Here is a 20,693-nt window from a genome sequence, read left to right as displayed (position 1 = left end):
AACAAGACAGAAGGTTAAAAAGGATATCCAGGACTTGAACTCAACTCTGCACCAAGCAGACCTAAGAGACATCTACAGAACTCTCCACCCCGAATCAACACAAAATACATTCTTCTTAGCACCACATCACACTTATTCCAAAATTGACCACATAGTTGGAAGTAAAGCACTCCTCAGCAAATGTAAAAGAACACAAATCACAACAAAGCGTCTTTCAGACCACAGTACAATCATATTAGAACTCAGCATTAAGAAACTCACTCAAAACCACACAACTACATGGAAACTGAACAATCTGTTTCTGAATGACTACTGGGTAAATAACGTAATGAAAGCAGAAATAAAGATGTTCTTTGAAACCAATGAGAACAAAGACACAACATACCAGAATCTCTGGGACACATTTAAAGCAGTGTGTAGAGGGAAATTTACAGCACTAAATGCCCATAAGACAAAGCAGTAAAGATCTAAAATTGACACCCTAACATCACAGTGAAAAGAACTAGAGAAGTAAGAGCAAATAAATTTGAAAGGTAGCTGAAGGCAAGAAATAACTAAGATCAGAGCAGAACTGAAGGAGATAGAGATACAAAAACCCTCTGAAAAATCAGTGAATGCAGGAGGTGGTTTTTTGAAAAGATCAACAAAATTGGTAGACTGCTAGCAAGACTAATAAAGAAGAAAAGAGAGAAGAATCAAATGATGCAATAAAAAATGATAAAGGGCACCACTAATCCCACAGAAATACAAACTACCATCAGAGAATACTATAAACGCCTCTATGCAAATGAACTAGAAAATCTGGAAGAAATGGACAAATTCCTGGACACATACACCCTCCCAAGACTAAACCAGGAAGAAGTTGAATCCCTGAATAGATCAATAACAGGTCCCAAAATTGAGGCAATAATTAATAACCTACCAACCAAAAAAGTTCCAGGACTTGACGGATTCATAGCCAAATTCTACCAGAGATACAAAGAGGAGCTGGTGCCATCCCTTCTGAAACTATTTCCATCAATAGAAAAGAGGGAATCTTCCCTAACTCATTTTATGAGGCCAGCATCATACTGATATGAAAGCCTGGCACACACACAAAAATGAATTTTAGACCAATATCCGTGATGAACATTGATGCAAAAATCCTCAATAAAATATAGGCAGACCAAATCCAGCAGCACATCAAAAAACTTATCCATCAAGATCAAGACAGTTTCCTCCCTGGAATGCAAGGCTGGTTTAATGTATACAAATCAATAAACGTAATCCACCACATAAACAGAACTAAAGACAAAAACCACTTGATTATCTCAATAGATGCAGAAAACGCCTTAGACACAATTCAACAGCCTTTCACGCTAAAAACTCTCACTAACCTAGGTATTCATGGAACGTATCTCAAAATAATAAGAGCTATTTATGCCAAAACCACAGTCAATATTATACTCAATGGGTAAAAAACTGGAAACATTCCCTTTGAAAACTGGCACAAGACAAGGATGCCCTCTCTCACCACTCTTATTCAATATAGTGTTGGAAGTTCTGGCCAGGGCAATCAGGAAAGTGAAAGAAATAAAGTGTATTCAATTAGGAAAAGCAGAGGTCAAATTGTCCCTGTTTGTGGATGACATGATTGTATATTTAGAAAACCCCACCATCCAACCCCAAATCTCCTTAAGCTGATAAGCAACTTCAGCAAAGTCTCAGGATACAAACCCAATGTGCAAAAATCACAAGCATTCTTATACACCAAAAACAGACAAACAGAGAGCCAAATCATGAGTGAACGCCCATTCACAATTGCTTCAAAGAGAATATAATGCCTAGGAATCCAACTTACAAGAGATGTGAAGGACCTCTTCAAGGAGAACTACAAACCACTGCCCAGTGAAATAAAAGAGGACACAAACAAATGGAAGAACATACCATGCTCATGGATAGGAAGAATCAATATCGTGAAAATGGCCATACTGCCCAAGGTTATTTATAGATTCAATGCCATCCCCATCAAGCTACCAATGAGTTTCTTCACAGAATTGGAAAAACATTAAAGTTCATATGGAACCACAAAAGAGCCTGCATTGCCAAGACAATCCTAAGGAAAAAGAAAAAAGCTGGAGGTATCATGCTACTTGACTTCAAACTATACTACAAGGCTACAGTAACCAAAACAGCATGATACTGGTACCAAAACAGAGATGTAGACCAATGGAACAGAACAGAGTCCTCAGAAATAATACGACACATCTGCAACCATCTTATCTTTGACAAACCTGACAAAAACCAGAAATGGGGAAAGGATTCCCTATTTAATAAATGGTGCTGGGAAAACTGGCTAGCCATATGTAGAAAGCTGAAACTGAAACTGGATCCCTTCCTTACACCTTATACAAAAGTTAATTCAAGATGGATTGAAGACTTAAATGTTAGACCTAAAACCATAAAATCCCTAGAAGAAAACCTAGGCAATACCATTCAGGACATAGGCATGGGCAAACACTTCATGACTAAAACACTGAAAGCAATGACAACAAAAGCCAAAATAGACAAATGGGATCCAATTGAACTAAATAGCTTCTGCACAGCAAATATACTAACATCAGAGTGAACAGGCAACCTACAGAATGGGAGAAAACTTTTGCAATCTACTCATCTGAAAAAGAGCTAGTATCCAGAATCTACAAAGAACTCAATCAAATTTATGAGAAAAAAAAAAAAAACCATCAAAAAGTGGGCAAAGGATATGAACAGACACTTCTCAAAAGAAGACATTTATGCAGCCAACAGGCACATGAAAAAATGCTCATCATCACTCACCATCAGATAAATGCAAAACAAAACCACAATGGGATACCATCTCACACCAGTTAGAATTGTGATCATTAAAAGATCAGGAAACAACAGATACTGGAGAGGATGTAGAGAAATAGGAACACTTTTACAATGTTGGTGGGGGTGTAAACTGGTTCAACCATTGTGGAAGACGGTGTGGTGATTCCTCAAGGATCTAGAACTAGAAATATCATTTGACCCAACCATCCCATTGCTGGGTGTATACCCAAAGGATTACAAATCATGCTACTATAAAGAAACATGCACACACATGTTTATTGTGGCACTATTCACAATAGCAAAGACTTGGAACCAACCCAAATGTCCATCAGTGATAGACTGCATTGAGACAATGTGGCACATATACACCATGGAATACTATGCAGCCATAAAAAAGGATGAGTTCATGTCCTCTGTAGGCACATGGATTAAGCTGGAAACCATCATTCTCAGCAAACAATCGCAAGGACAGAAAACCAAACACTGCATGTTCTCACTCATAGGTGGGAATTGAAGAATGAGAACACTTGGACACCAGAAGGGAACATCACACACCGGGGCCTGTCAGTGGGTGGAGGAGCGGGGAGGGATTGCATTAGGAGATAAACCTAATGTAAATGACAAGTTAGTGGGTGCAGCAAAGCAACATGGCACATGTATACATATGTAACAAACCTGCACATTGTGCACATGTACCCTAGAACTTGAAGTGTAATAATAATAAAAAATAAATAGAGTAGAAGGAATAAAAAAAAAGAATTTCCATTTAGTTTTCATTTGAAAAGAATTTCCAGCTTCTCTTTAAAGTTGGTAACCTGGTGAGAGAGCGTCTATATTTTTATGTAGTGAAAACTGCTTGAGACTTGTAGTAGCCATCCTCTTAAGTGAAGTGTTACGTCATCCACCTCACCATAATTTTCACTATTTCCTCATCTCTTCGTATGTCTGAATTGGATAGTCAGTTCCTATTTACCGTCTTATTTTTTTTTTTATTTATGTACATTTACTTCAGGACCTCTAGACATTTGAATTTCCAACTTTGACCCAAAACTTGCTACTCAGTGCCACCGTCACTTATGAAATTGCCATTTACATTACCAACGTTATAGTCTCATCAATCTAATTACTAATACCTAAAATGGATTTACGTATTTTTTGTATAATTTATGTCTATTATTATTTCTTAGGTTAGCTTTTTCTCAACTGTGTTCTTCAAATAATTAGTTCATGTAGATATTCATAGATGTTTCTCTAGAGAAGGGGAAGATAAATATACTTGGAAAAAATGAGGATAAGCAAAATCGAATGGGTTTTGCACAGACTTTAGGATGTTATTCTGCACTGTGAATCACCTAGGAAGAGAAGCAGTCTGTAGAATTTGCTAACTTGCTAAACCATAAAAAAACTTTGGCATAATTCCTTATAAATTCTTATCAACGAGAAAGGGCTTTGAGTTCATCTTATCCAATTCCTTACTTTACAGGTGAGGAGCCTGAGGTCTGATAAGGATAAAGAATGTCCTACCGTTCTCATATTTGTAATGATATTGACTGCATTTTTGATGACCTTCTAGGCTTATGCTCTTCAAACAACACAACCTTAGTGTGCTTCAACTCTTATCTTTTTCAACCTATCAGCTGCATCATGAAGCCTTACCCCACTTGCTACCCTGCCTGGAGAGGAGAAAATCATTTTAATAATATTTGCTCTAACACAATACTCACATTTAACCATACTGTCTTTGACACATTACCTAACACAATGCTCTACCTAACACATTTAACTATACTCACCTAACACATTACTCTAACTAACACAATACTCTGCCTAACACATCTGAAGAGTAATGTGGACTAGAGAGGAAGAGGGGTCACTAACACAATCACAAATCACCTGGAGGAGATTTGTATACATATCCTGTTCCTGGATCTTCTAATAGGCACACTCATTCCTGAAGGTTCTGATATTCTCTTGAGGGTGCATGGCCATAAACATATTTAGGCATTTTTTATTATTACCAGACATGAGTATTTTGTCTAAAGAAACATTTGCTAAAGATACCCAATTCTGTTTTTCTTTGAAATAAGGATCTTTGAATCAAATGTTTCCTTCTCATAAAACACAGTATAGCAGATGGCAGGTAGATGGCTTTTGGGGCTAAATATTCAGTAGAAGAATCAACATCCAGACCAAGCTTGATTTACGAGTGGCGTTAGAATTTACACTGAGCTGTTAGACTAGAGTTTTTCTCTTTGAAAATAGGTTCTGCAATTTCACAATTGCATTTGAAGGATTACATCAGAAAACATATGTAAAAAACTCAATATGGAATAGTTCCTCTCTAAATGCTGTTTCCTTTCACTTGCCAGTTAGAATGATTAATGAAATAAGCCATTGTTCATTTCTTCATGGGAGGAAGAGGCTGAGGATTAGGGCAGTTCTTTCCTGAGAAAGTATTGCACTGCTCTTGGATGAAGCGTTATTTGCCCCGTAAATGATGACTTGTTGCTTTAGCAGTTCTGTAGGGGAGAGGAGGTCTTGGTTCCTCTCAGCAGTCCATATCAATCCCTATGCCTGGGTGACAGAATGTTGTGGGACATAAATATTGCAGAGTTGGTGTTGCTCTATTATTTACTCCTTCTGAAGAGAAACATTGATCAAATTCACCATATCTGTACTGATGATTTATTATTCCATTTTATTATTTTACAAGAGGATTAATGATTGAGGTAAAGTCTCTTCAGCTATTGAACAAATAAATACATATGCTACTTTGTGATTTCATTGCACCCAAATAATTTGAAATCTCTAGTGTTATCTTGGATTTAAGGTAGCTTCAAACAGGAGGTTCCAAAAATCCCTAAGTGTTTTGACTGAGGGGATCTTTTCTGGGGAGTTTTTTATTTTATTTTATTTTTTTTTTAAGTTACAATGTTTTGAACTCTAAAATACACTGTTGATGTTTAAAGCTTATAAATTAGTCATGTTAGCGGAAGTACTTTTAGGCAAAAACGCTCTGGAATTCTGATCTCCTGAAAAGTAAATACTGCTTCCATGTGAGGGAATAAAAGACGAACTAGAGAAGTCTCACTTCCCCCTTTCCCTGAGAAGCCTCCTTGGGAAACCAAAATTTACAATGGAATAGTGAAGTAGCCACCTCCTGTCCTTTAGATGGTACCTTTATCTTAGCACTCAATGGGCCTACGGTTTTTCTTGTTGTTTTTGACACAGTGCCTAATGCATCTGGGGTGGGATACTAAACATTGATCAAAGTTGCCTTTCTTGGTTAGCGTGGCCTCTATATCTACTCCTTGGTCTTAGAGTTGTTCGGGTGCTCCTTTTTCTACTGAATCTATCAAGCACTTTCTGGTTTCTCTTCTTTCATTGTCTATTTTGAATTTAATGGTGAATCTTTTCAACTGCACTTTTACTAACATTATCAATTCCCTTGTCCCTAGGTCAGGGCTGTAATTCTTTTTCTTTTTTCTTTTTTTTTTTTTTCTGTTTCTACACCTGAATTTTTGTCAGATGTTACAAAACAATCAAACACACACCATGACTTTGTGGACTATTGCCACTAAATATTTATCTTTCAGCTTCAACTGAACCAAGCTCAGACCATGTGTCATTTACACGCACTGTTCAGGACTTTTATCATTTTTCTTAACCAGATACTAACTTTCACTATACTCTTCAGTCATGCTCCATGTGACAATTTGCACTCAGTGCAACTAGAATGCCTTAGAAATGCAGCTGGGTCTAGCACACATAACAGCTCTTAACCTACTGCTGGGGGGCAAAGACAAATACAAGCCCTATGAGTATGTTTATAAAGCATATAAGAACATTTAAAAAATAGATAAATAAAAGTGTATGAAAATTAGTAATGTAAAATGCTTTTAAAAATGTCTTCGGGGGTGCTCTTTTTTGCTTTTCCATATCCTCCATTATCTACAAATATAGCAACACCTATTTTTGCCTTCTTCTATAATTTCAGATATGGCAGACTTGAGATCTTTATCATTTTAAATCCTAATCTTTAGTTTCTTTTCTTAGTAGTTCATAACCCAAAATTTGTTCTTCATGTTTCTGGAGTACATGTAGTTCCTTCTTTACATACACACTGTCTCCTGCCTCTTTTGTCTTTATGCTGCTGTCTGTGTAGAATGATTGTCCTCTCAACTTTAGCCTGTCTTACTTCCTTCCGAATTTTGTAGGTACTGCTTCTTCCTGGAGCTCTCTATTAACCCCTTTTTTCCATCAGCTACACATTTGGTTAGATGTGCCTCCTCTATGTTGCCATAGCACCCTGCATATACATTTATATAATATTTGTGACATTTTCTTATGGTCTGTTTTATTTCAGGTGAAAAAACTGATAGCTTCATGTACAGGACTGTACCTTATATATCACTGCATCCATAGCACCTCACTACCTTGCAGAGAGTGGACCTAAGTAAATATTTTGAATAATAGTTTGAATAAGATGCAAATATTGTTATCAATACTAATAACAACAACTCTTTATGGAATGCCTTGTAAGTGCTAAGCATTAAGTAACTATTTCCTTTAGTCCTTACTATAAATCTATAGGACAGATATGATTTCAATATTCAGGGGAGGAAAAGAAGGCTTCAGATGTTAAGGAAGTCTTTTCAAGGCTACATAGACATGTGGCAAAGCCAAGCTTTGAACCCGTGTGTGTTGTCCCCACATCTGTACCTTTTCTTTGAACACTTGGTGGAATTCCTTCTGATGCATGACTATCCCTCAGCCTCGCCACTTCTGATCAGCTTTCTAGTTTCTGGCAGAATGGAAGCTCCACTTAGATTGTAGCCTACTTGAATAATGTTGGCTTCATATATACCTCTTGTAAACCTCTTCTCTGAGAATTCCACTGCAAAAATATTGGCCATCATGGGAATATGGTGCCACTAATTGCTGCTACTCTGTTGTGCGTTGAACTGAAATAATGATGTTTTCTGTCACACTGCTATAAGCTGCAACCAAGCCTGAGCAGCCCAAGCCATTGTTTGCTGTTTTCCTCTTAGAGGTTAGATTTGGATTTGAGTCAGTTTCTCAGACTTGATCGGACAAGACCCTGCCTTATACCTTTTTCTTACTGAACCATGAAACTCAACTCTCAATGGGCTTAAACATGCTGCAATTGTGACAAGCTCAAGTTCTGACTGATAAGGTGAACAAATATAATTTAGAATGGGTGATGACAAAATAATATAGTGGAAGGATTTATGACTACTAAGGGAACACAGAGAAACAGCCCTTTGTTTTTGCTATGGAAAAGTTGTCAGAGACATATTCCTAGATTAAGTGAATTTTGAGCTGGCTTCTAATTTTACAAATTTTATAAATGTACTTTTAGTTTCTGGGAAATTGGAATCATGGCAGAAGTGCTATATTTTCTTTAGAAAAAGAAAGGAACTGATTGCTTTATTGTTATCTTCTTTAAAACCATGATTGTTTATTCATCGTTCAACTGTCATATCAAATAATCCTTAATAGTGTCAACAAAATGAACAACTCCAGGTGCATCATCAACATTGTATTCTATTTCATTTAATTATTTTGGCCACTACTATCTCCACAATGCTAACATTATTCATATTGAATGCTATATGAATGTCGCCCCTTGGAGTTGGGCAAAATCATTGCCTGGTTGAAAGCAACCAATAGAGACATCCATAGAACCTTGGATATGTAGCCAGTCCTAGGCTTGGTTCCCCATAGTTTGGAAGAAAAAAACAAGTGTTATATCTGCTTTCCTGAATCAAGAATTTTTAATCAAGTTTATAAAAACAAAACTGTCATGTGTGTCGGACAAAGGGTGATGAACTGTATTCTGTAAATAGGCACTTTATTGTTAGACATGATGGAAATTGCTAGATTGGTTGAAATCAATGTAAACTAGAATAGTCTAGTAAATCTTTTGAAAATGGGGTAAGGCATAGACAATCAGGAAAAGGATTCAAGTAATGCACTACAAACTAAGGCATAACATATGAAAGCATGCAAATAATACTAAAATCCAGAGACTTTAGAAAATCTCTCAGATTTGTTTGTGGTCAGCAGAGGATGCTGAGAAATGGTCTCTCTCCTAACCAAGTCTAATGAAATCAGTGTGTTGTATGCTTGTTTTTCTTTTACCATTTAATATCTTCCTGTCTCATAAATAGTATCCAGGTTTTGATAAAGAACTATCACCCATGGGCATTAAGACAAACCAAGTAAACATTTATAAGAAGCAGTTAGTTCCTTTCTTCCTGGCCTTGATTTTATTTACTCAATTAATTATTTAATCGTAACAAGGAACATAGCCTCCCTGTGCTCTCTTCATCCCTTTGCAGTAATCAGCAGTGAAGGGAGGCAGTGCAGTAAATGCGCTCTGTACGGAGGGATAAGAGAATCATGAATAACGGTTGTTTTAAGTACCATGAATAGAACAGCAGCAGCTTAGTAATAATAATAAAAATGTAATTTATATTAAGTACATCTTATGAAAGGTTATTATGTAGAGAATAAATTACTAACTTTTCTACATGATGACTGGTGGTTCTCCATCACAAGTAGGCACAGAAAAAGATGATCTAGATTTAAACATTAGTCGTCTGTATTATTGAATAAGATAGGCATATTTTTTCAGTTACACTTTAACATAAATAAGAAAGATTTTTCATCTCTCCAGAACATTTAAGTCAAAGTGTGGGTGTAGCTAGGGGGATGGAGTCAAAAGATATTGTGTAAAAAATTTTTTGGGGGGTAACCCAAAATCCTAGACAACTGGTGCATAGAAAAATATCGTAGGTTGTGTAGATAGTGCTTTAAATCACTATTTTGTTTTCTTTTTGAGATGAATGCTTATCTCTCAATTTTTCAGTGGACTAAATACACCCTAAGCAATTAAGAGACCTGGTGAATGCTACACAGCTAATTAATAATGGTGAAATAGGAGTTCAAAAATAGGTCTTCTGACTCCAAAGTCAATGAGTAAATTGTAGACTTGCCAGGGAGAACCCTTGAAGAATGTTCTGCAATGATCTTCAAGTGATAGGTGAGGAAATTGAGACAAAGATAGTTAAAATCACAACAATTTAATAGAAGCAGGATTTGAATCTCCTGTCTTCCACGTAAGTTTGCTTTTCAATAACTGTTAATTCAGCTTCCATACACCGAGGGCAGCATGAATGAGAACAGATGCAGCCATGTTGCCCTTGCACACCCAATTAGCAGCAGCAATACAAAAATCCACTTCTTTCTGCTGCCTTTTGTCCTTTAGTAACAGGATAAAATGTTACAGTCAAGAAATTGATAGTGCTTGTCCCTATGTTCTGCTTTCTAAAGACTTAATATTTGTTGTACGGATAGTCTGCCAGGCTTTTGCTAATTAGGTCGGAGGAAACCTGGAAGAAACAAACAAAGTATTTGACCAACATGTCTGTTAGGAATGGCCTAGAGTTACTTGTGGAAGGAAGGAATATTGGAAAGCCTGAAATAAGGGGTGGGTAAAATTATGGAGAGGAGATTGGGAGAGTAGAAATGGAAAAGAGATAATTTTCCAAGCAACGTAATGCTAGAAGATTCTTCTTACCCTAGAAGAAAGATTTCTGTGGAGAAGTTTTAGGAAATTTTGCTGTGCTTTTGCAGTATAATTCCTCGCCTTTCTTTCTGGTTCTCTACCACCTTTGCAAAAGAATTCAGTAAAATCCTGCATTGTTCTTTACAGCATTTAAAGTCAGAATTTCATTTAATACTTTTGAAGTTAGAATTGCACTGTGGTAATGAGAGAATGGTTCCCACAATCACTTTGTGGGAATGAAAAAGCACATTTATTTGCTTTGTTATTCTTATATTTATACCTTTGATCACTGAATTTCAAGCCTAGTTTTAAGTTTTTGTTATAAACAATAATCAATTTTATAATAGTTTCCTTATTAATTTATTTTTCACTTTGGAGAATGGAAGGATTTTTCTTTAGCTAGAAAAGGGTACTGAGAGTTTCTCTTTCTTTGATGTCTTTCTTATTTCAGTCAGTCTTCCCATTCCCAGTCTGTTCAATTTCTGACTTTACCACTCCATGCATAAAAACTACCTTCAGAATAAAGTCTATACTCATTCTGTGGCGTGCACGTCCCATTATTAACTAGACACAGTCCAACCAGTCAGGTCTTCTACAGGGCATGTGCCAAGTGTTTTGGACACATTATACCACTTTAAGTTCATCATTCTGCTGTTCTTTCTCGTATAGGACCTTTGCACATATCATTACTCCCTGCGTGGCTTTTTATTTCCTGGTCTGATGAATATAACCTTCAAAATGCAGTTTAAATACCATTTGTGTTGCCTTCCTTGCATTCTCAATGCACAGAAAGACACTCCCCTCTTTGTGCCATCTAAGGATTTAGTGCATTCCTTTGTCATGGAACACACAGAGTGTTGTACAGTGATTGTCTTTATACCAATCTGCTATTGGGGGTTTGGCACCAAAGGTCATGTCCTATTCACACATGTTGATTTAGAACAGCATCTGATATACAGTAGGTGCTAATTTAAATTTTGCTGTATTAGATTGAATTTGACTAGAACATCAATTAAACTTCTTAAACACGTGACCTGGATATTTCCACATGGTTTAAATTTGGTATTTCAGCAAAAAGAGAAAACATCACACACCATAATCATTCTCGGGAAAATGTCCCTCATTCTTTCATTTATGCAAGTATAAATGGGTTCTTTCCTGGAAGTGGATTTCTTTTAAGACTGGTTCCTTGTCTTCTGTTGGCGAAGGTGGCCTCCAGAAGTTTTGTTTACAAAGAGCCAAGGTTTCTGAGATTTTGTTTTCTAACATATTTTGTGGGAGGAAGAAATGGATGAAAAGTACAAACATCTGTAGGACCCCTCTTAACTCCTAAATTACAACTTATTTAGATTCTAAAATTGTCCTTGCTAAATAATCTATTGACAAGATAGCCTACAGCAAATCATTGCGTTCATCTTAACCCCTACCATCGAAAATCTTTAAAGAATCGAAGACTTTTTAATGTAAGCGATTAAATGAGGTAAATAGGACAGCTTAGTGAGGTATTAGAAAGAGAAATGAGACAGGAGGTTGTAATGTGTGTACAGTACCTCTATTGCACCTGATGTATACTGTTTTCAGCCTATTTTATCAGTAACTGAAGTATCTTCTTTTCTGTTTGGACTTTCCCTTTACAGCTGGGTTACCAGACATGTTTTCTGAGGTCCTGAAAATTTATTTTCGAACAATCAACTTTTTGTGACATTTTAAGGACAGTTTAACTTAAAGGACCAAAAAGGAAGAAATGTACCTTATCTTCATTGCTGACTTACTAATTGTGTAAGTCCAAAGTTAGAAAGCAGCAAGAAGTAGTAAAACACTTTCTGCATTCTATTTCATAGCGTCTCTACCAGAGCATTCCACATTTGTGTAGGGAACCAATACCTATTTATAATATAAAAGACACTGCAGCATGAACCTGACAACTGTTATGAAAGAACAAACATCCGCTGAAGAGTCATTTGTTCAGGAAAATTTTACTTTTCTGTTGTCACTACCTCAGCCAATATCTTATGCTCTGGAAGTTGTCCTCATTGCATAGAAAAATTCTTTGTTGTAAATGTGCTACAAGCTGATAAACTTGATCCTAATGGCTTTTATTTTTTCATGTTTAATATCTCATTAGGCTCAACAGTGACCTCTTTTTAAAATTTTTATTTTATTTTTACTTTGGCCTCTGATGGTGAAAGCAGGTCTCTCTTTTTCAATTTCAGTATAATTGAACCTGAGATTAGCTGTTCACAAATACTGGTAAGCTTTGCCATGTGTTGCCTATAAATGAATTCCAACTTCAATTTGAATAGCACCTTTCATATCAGTGCTCCAAATTGCTTCACAGTAATACATCATCAATATTTCACAACATGGCATCAGTGAGCAGCATATTCAATGATTTAGCCATCACTTCAAATAATCTAGAGAAGCAACAACCAGAGGGAAACAGGTCTTCTTTTTTTAACTGTAGGGTGAAATAGATTTAATATTTCCCAGATCTTTTACCTGTAACCCATGTTTAGAAAAACAGTCTAACAGAAAGGTGCAAAAATGCCCCAAGGGCACCATTTACATTTGCATCTATAAATGCAAATCCAATCAACAAACCCTTGCTGTATATGTAAGTACATACCTGATATTTGATTATAGTCTATGAAGTATCTTTAAAAATTCAGAATACAATTCTGTTATTTTATTTGAAAAATTAATTCAAGAGATAAATGCCTAATTATTATTATTGTGGGGACACAATTTGTCCAAGTCAATAACAAGAAAAGTCATATTGTATTTCTACTTCTCTCTCTCCTCAACACATCCAGTACTTATCTCAATGCCTCTAGATTTCTTATTATTTATTTCCATCCTATTCTTGTCTCCATAGTTTAGGTCTTCATTTTTTACTTGGGTTATTTCAGCACCCATATGACCAGTTTTCCTGAATATAATTTTGCCTGAACATCCTACATTACCACCCCAGATAGTTCTCATTATAAGTGCCAGAGTAAATTTTCTATAATGAAAATGAACAATGCCTCTTCTCAGATAAAAATGTCCTCCAATTACTTCAATAGAGTCAATAGATTTCAGAATGCTTAAATCCTTAGCATGTTAGACAAGGTCTTTCATGAACTGACCTCTGCCTACATTTCCACCCATGTCTCCTTTCATTCACAAAATGAGCACACGCTTTTCTTCTACACATTGAACTCTCTGTGGTTTAATGCACATGTCACCTTTTCTGTCATCTATGGACTTTTGAAGTTATTGAATCTTTTCTCCAAAAGGCATAATCACTTGCTTACTCAGTTCTCTCACTCACTAGGGCAAAATATCCTGCACCCAGTCGGTAATGTCTGATAATCTATACTTTAAACGCCTAATTGCTGAATATAATATAATATAATATAATGCAATAAAACATTCATATCTTCTGCTTACTGAGCAGTGCTAGATATAGGCAAAAATACCAAAAAAATTAATTCCAAATACTTTGAAAATATGAACCTCTTTTAGAATCTGCTGAAAGCTATATATTAAGTCTCTTAGTGGGAGAGAAGGCACAGACACTCTTGCATACATAGTTTTCCATACAGCTTCAGAAGAATCATCCACACCTTGAATTCAGTTTGGGAATTTGCAACTAAAAACTCTTGCTCTAAGGCATTCCCATATTGGTAAACATACCATTGGGAAGTTTGTTCATTTGTGTAAGCTTGCTCTACCTCACTATAATTAAGAGAATCTTGGAATCTGGGTTGGCAAATCCTCTAAATACTTTCTAGCTGAATTTCATATCTAATATATAAAGCATCTCTACAATGTTTACAATCACATGCTTTTTCCTCTCCTGTTAAATACTGTTACTCAATGACAGTGAAGCCACTACATCCTGAGCTTGACCATATCTATTTTGTGGAGAGCAGAGCAGATGTCAAAATCAAGTTCAAAAATGTCATGAGAATACAGGAAAAGAAGATTGGGATGGCTGGGCTGACCACTCCTGTTTGTGGGCTGGACTTATATGGTTTGAATTCACCACCAGCAACAAAGAAAGAAGCACTCAGGTATGTTTATCAGCTTGCCTGTATGTGGGGTAGAAATAAGGCAAGCTGAGATTTGAAAGACAGCAATCAAACATCAAAATTGGAGCAAGAGTACTTAATAAAAACATACACAGAATTCATATTTAGAAAAATACAAAATACTGAAGTAAGAAATCAAAGCATATTTAAATAAAGAGATATTCTGTGTTCATGGATTGGAAGACTTAATATTGTTAAGATGTCGATTCTTCTAAATTTGATCATAGATTCAATGCAACCTTAATCAAAATTCCAGAAAGCTATTTTGTAGGTATCGACAAACTGCTTCCAAAATTTATACAGACTGGCAAGAGACATAAAATAACTAACACAATACTGAAGAAGAATAAAGTTGGAAAACTGAGATCATTGAATTTTAAAACTATGTGTACATGTGTGTATACATGGGTATATGTATATGTACATGTGTGATATGTATATGCATACATGCATGTGTTACATGTATATGTTACATGTATACATATGCATGTGTATGTATGTGGTATATATATGAGACTACATATATGTTATGTATATATTATACATATATACATGTATACACACACAGAAACAGAGACAAGAGACAGAGACAAAGAGAGAGATTTATTTTTAGGAATTGGCTCACATGATTGTGAAGACGGGTCAGTCCAAAATCTTCGGAGTAGGACAGTAGATAGAAGATTCAGAGAAGAACTGATGTTGTAGTTCAAGTCCAAAGGCAGTCTGCTGCTAGAATTCATTTTTCTTCAAAAGAGATTAGACTTTTTCTATTAGTGTCTTCAGGAGATATGATGAGGCGAACACAGGTTATTGAGGGTAATCTTCATTACCCTGTCTGCTGATTTAAAGTGTAATCTCATTTTTAAAAACACTTTCACTTAAACATTTTAAATAATGTGTGACCAAAATCTGGATACAGTGGTCTAGCCAAGTTTCATATAAGATTAATTATCACGAACACTACAATGCTACAGTAATAAATATATCATGATATTGGTAAACCATAGATGCATAGATCAATGAAATGGAATAGATAGCCAAGAACTAGACCCACACAGATAGAGTCAACTAGTTTTGACAAGGGTGCAAAGGTAATAACATGAAGAGATGATTTTCTTATTAACACATTGTGCTGGCACAATTGGATGTCCACATAACCAAAAAAAAAAAAAAAAAAAAAAAGCTTAGATAGAAACCTTACACATTTCATATAAATCAATTCAAGATTGATTGTAGACCTAAATTTAAAATGCAATACTATAAAATGCATAGACAAAAACAAGAGGAAATTGACAAGACCTTGAGTTTGGGACAGAACTGTTAGAGATGACCCAGAGCAATGATTCATGAAAGAAAGAACTGATACATTAGACTTTACTCAAATTGAAAACTTCTGCTTCATAAAATACAGCTTTGAAAGAATGAAAAGATAAGCCACATATTGGGAGAAGATACTTGCAAAGCACATATTTGGTAGAAGATTTGTATCCAAAATATAGAAAGAGCTTTTAATATGCAACAATAATAAAAAACTCCAATTTAAAAACAGGCAAAAGATCTGAACAGACATCTCACCAAATGTGCTATACAGATGCCAAATATGTATATGAAAATGTGTTCAACTTAATTTTTTATTAGAAAAATGAATGCAAATTAAAGATCATGATATAGTATTACACAACTATAAGAATGGCGAAAGTTTAAAAATCTGTCAATACCAATTTTTTTGTGACGGTGTGGAGCAACAAGTGATCCTATTTTTTTTTTTTTTTTTGCTGGTGTGAATAAAACTTGGTATAGCAGTTTCTTAAAAAGTTAAACATAGTCTTGCCATACAATCCAGCAATCATACTCCTGGGTATTTATCCAACTAATCTAAAACCTTATGTCTGCATAAAAACTCACATGCAAATATGAATAGCATCTTTGTTCATAATTGCCAAAAACTAGAAGCAACCACAATATTATTCAATATAAGCACACTGTGGTATATTCATACAATGGAATGCTATTTCATGATAAAAAGGAATGAGTTATCAAGCCAAACAAAAGCATAGATAAATCTTTCATTCACATGGCTAAGAATTATTTCAAATTAGAAAGAATCTAATTTAAAAATGCTACATACTGTATCATTCCACTTATATGACATGCTGTAAAAGGCAAAACTACAGAGATGGTAAAAACTTTGAGAGTGATTTGGGGAAATGTTGAAAATGTGAAGCACAGGGAATTATTTACGGTAGTGAAACTGTCCTGTATGAAACTGGAAGAGTGAAAACATGAAACTCCACATTTGTCAAAACCAATACAACTTTACTGCACAAAGAATGAACATTAAGGTTTGAAAAATTTAAAAAAGATGTTTAGGGGGGTCAGTGAATCTTATCATGGGACGCAGAATGAAACAAAGGAATCCACTTGTAGTACAAATGTATGAAACAACGCACTGAATTTGATAGTGGAAAAGGTGCTGAGCTACATAATTTTAGAAATAAATTGAGTTTGGAAAACCAAAGACAATGTGCTATAGTTGATAAAATTGTTTCCCATGGGTGTATATGTTAGTAACTTAACAATTAAATAAATGGGTGGTGAGAACCAGGTTTCCACTATTGGAATGGAAGATAACAAATAAGAAAATGGTGGAGTTTTTGAATGATCCATAAGGGAGTGAATTACAGTTGGAGACATCAGTTTGAATGAAAGTCTTGATTTAGTGTAGATACAGATGATTATAGAAATATTCATAGGTACACGTATATACACAAGTTGATAGACCCATGTATATATACTTGCTCTTTCGGCTGAGAGGCCCTAGAATCAATGATACACCAGTAACAATGTGGACACATAGCATCTACAGCTTGGTTTTCATTCTTCAATGTAGTACCTGAAAATAAGAAAATGCACACACACATACACATGTACACATGCAAGTGGGATATGCACAAGAATATCGGAGCTAACTGAAAGAGCATCCTATTGTCAAAACCGAAACAATTTGTGCATTAATATTTAAAAAGTAACATCAAATTATAACTCAAAATATTATACAAAATAAATATCTATGAGTCTACACTGGCATACATTATTAAATAAATAAGTATGGGACAGTCGACTAACCTTCCATGTAGAAAAATTCCAAATAATTTATGTTAATACTCTGCTCTCAAGGAGATGGAATGTGAATCCTACTCCTCAAGTGTGGGCTGTGCATAGTGATTTTCTTCTCAAGAGTACAGTATAGAAAGGGAAGAAAAAGTCACTTTGCAGTGGAAAAACCTGACATATTCTACCTCAGGCAGAGTCAGGTGAACAAAGTCAACATCAACAGGAATAAGTCATGTTGATGGTACATATCCTTGATATGATGTGATGAGATGTCACTTTATGGGTTTCCTCCACACATCTAATCATAAGTATAACATCAGACAAATCTCAATTAAGGGACATTCTACAAAATACCTGACTAGCACTCCTCAAAATGTTGAAGTTATCAAAATGAGGAATATCTCAGAAACTATCACAGCCATGAGCAAGTTAAGATTTGACAAGTAAATGTCATGTGATTTACTGTAACAAAAAATGTCATAAAGTAAAAACTAGGTAAATATGAAAAAATATGAATTTTCATAAATAATAATGTAAAACTATTAGTTCATTAATTGTGACAAATGTATCATAGTAATGTAATATGTTAAGAATGGGGAACTGTTCTTGTGATAGTTTGCTAAGAATGATGGTTTCCAGCTGCATCCATGTCCCTACAAAGGACACAAACTCATCCTTTTTTATGGCTGCATAGTATTCCATGGTGTATATGTGCCACATTTTCTTAATCCAGTCCTACAACTTAAAGTATAATAATAATAAATAAATTAAAAAAAAAAAAAAAGAATGGGGAACTGGCCGGGCACAGTGACTCATGCCTGTAATCCCAGCACTTTGAGAGGACAAGGTGGGCAGATCACCTGAGGTCAGGAGTTCGAGACCAGCCTGGCCAACATGGTGAAACTCCGTCTCTACTAAAAATACCAAAAAAGTAGCCGGGTGTGGTGATGCATGCCTGTAATCCTGGCTACTCAGAAGGCTGAGGCAGGAGAATCACTGGAACCTGCAAGGGAGAGGTTGCAGTGAGCCAAAACCATGCCACTGCATTCCTGCCTGGGCGACAGAGTGGGACTCCCTCTCGAACAAAACAAAACAAAACAAAAGAATAGGGGAACTGAGTGTAGGCTATTTGTGAGCTTTATTATTTTTGCAACTTTTCCATAGATCTAAAACTATTCTAAAATTTTACAAAATATTAAATTTATCTAAAATGTTAGATTCCAAGTTACGGGTATTATATCCTATGGTTGAGTTCACTAACATGCTATTCTTTGCTAGTTAAAAATAAATCCAAAGTAATCAGTTTTTCTCACCGACCTTCTCAATCTGTCGAGATGAACTTGGCTGAGAGATTAATGCTGTTTTTTTTCTTTTGCTTATCAAATGATAGGCTTTTAGCAGAATTAGAATTAGAGATGTGAGTAGTTGTCTATCCCTTTTTATATCCTGAATTAGTGCCAGGTTTGTGATTTTTATATTAAAACTAATCTGTGGATCTACATTCTCTTTAATGTTTTCTCATGTATTGCCTGTTCTCACAATATCACAATTTTCTGCTCACATGCTTGATTATTTCAGGCTGTTATTTTTCACCCTTATTTCTTTCAGGATTCAGATCCTATCTCTATTATGTGATTTACCAAAGTGTGTTGTATGTTCTGTCCATATGCTTTTCTATCACATTTATTTGTAAAATATCTGAAAGTGTATTTTTTGTTAGCTATTATTTAAAAAAAATCATAGGAAAAGTTCCAATATTTGGTGGCATACAAAAATAAGCATTTATTGATTTCTAAAACTGTGAGTTGGCTAGAGGTCAGCTGATCTAATATGAGCTCAGCATGGGGTACCTTTTCTCTATGTGTCTCTCATTCTTTTACTGGAATCAGAAAATTAATCCAGATACATTCTTCTCATTTTGTCGACCAGAGGTGAAAGCAAGCAAGCGAAAAGAGAAAGGTCTCTTGAGTCCTAGATTTGCAATTTACATGCCATCACCCTTTCCTGCTGCCTTCTGTCATCCAAATGAAAGGGCATGACCATTTCCCAAATCAAGAGCTAAGGATATATTCTCCATCCACAATGGAGGGACACTTTAACATTTTCAATGGATGTGATAACAGAAAGGGGAGAAAGTTAAGACCAGGAACTGAACAACAGTATGTTTTGTTCTCTTTTCTATCCCTGGATCCTACAACAATAATTGACCCAGTAGGTAGTCAATAATTTGTTTTCATCTCTTAGATTTATCTATTTTTATTTTTTTATTCTTTTTTCGTTTTCAACTTTTATCTCAGGTTCAGAGGTATACTTGCAGGTTTGTTACATGGGTAAACTGAGTATCACTGGGGTTTGGTGTACAAATTTGTCATCCTGGTAGTAGGCGAACATGGTACTCAATAGCTAGCTTTTTGGCCCTCATCCTCTTCCCACCCTCAACTAGGTCCTAATGTCTATTGTTCCCCTCCTCGTGTCCTCATTTTTTTTTTTTAGCTCTCACTTATAAGCAAGAACATGTGGTATGCAGTTCTGTCTCTGCATTAATTCTCTTAGATAATGGCCTCCAGCTGCATCCATGTTGCTACAAAGGCCACAATTTAATTCTTTTTTATGGCTACATAGTATTCCATGGTGTATGTGTGCCACATTTTCTTTGTCCAGTCCACCACTTCCAGGCATCTAGGTTGATTTCATGTTTTTCCTATTGTGAATAGTGCTGTCGTGAATATACAAGGGTATACGTGTTTTGGGTACATCTTTTTTCTTTTCTGGGGTATATACTCAGTAATGGGATTGCTGGGTTGAATGGTAGTTCTATTTTAAGTTCTTTAAAAAAAATCTCCAAACTGCTTTCCACAGTGGCTGACCTAATTTACATTCTCACCAGCAGTATATAAGCATTCCCTTTTCTCTGCATCCTTGCTAATATCTGTTTTTTTCTAACTTTTTAATAATAGCCATTCTGACCACTGTGAGATGGTATCTTATTTTAGTTTTGATTTACTTTTCTCTAATTATTAGTAGTGTTGAGCATTTTTTCATACGTTTGTTGACAGCATGTGTCTCATTGAGAAGTG

Source organism: Macaca fascicularis, chromosome 5 (genome assembly GCF_037993035.2).
Source record: "Macaca fascicularis isolate 582-1 chromosome 5, T2T-MFA8v1.1".
Lineage (NCBI taxonomy): Eukaryota > Metazoa > Chordata > Mammalia > Primates > Cercopithecidae > Macaca > Macaca fascicularis.
The sequence above is the reverse complement of the archived record's forward strand: the minus strand, read 5'-3'. Positions refer to the sequence as shown.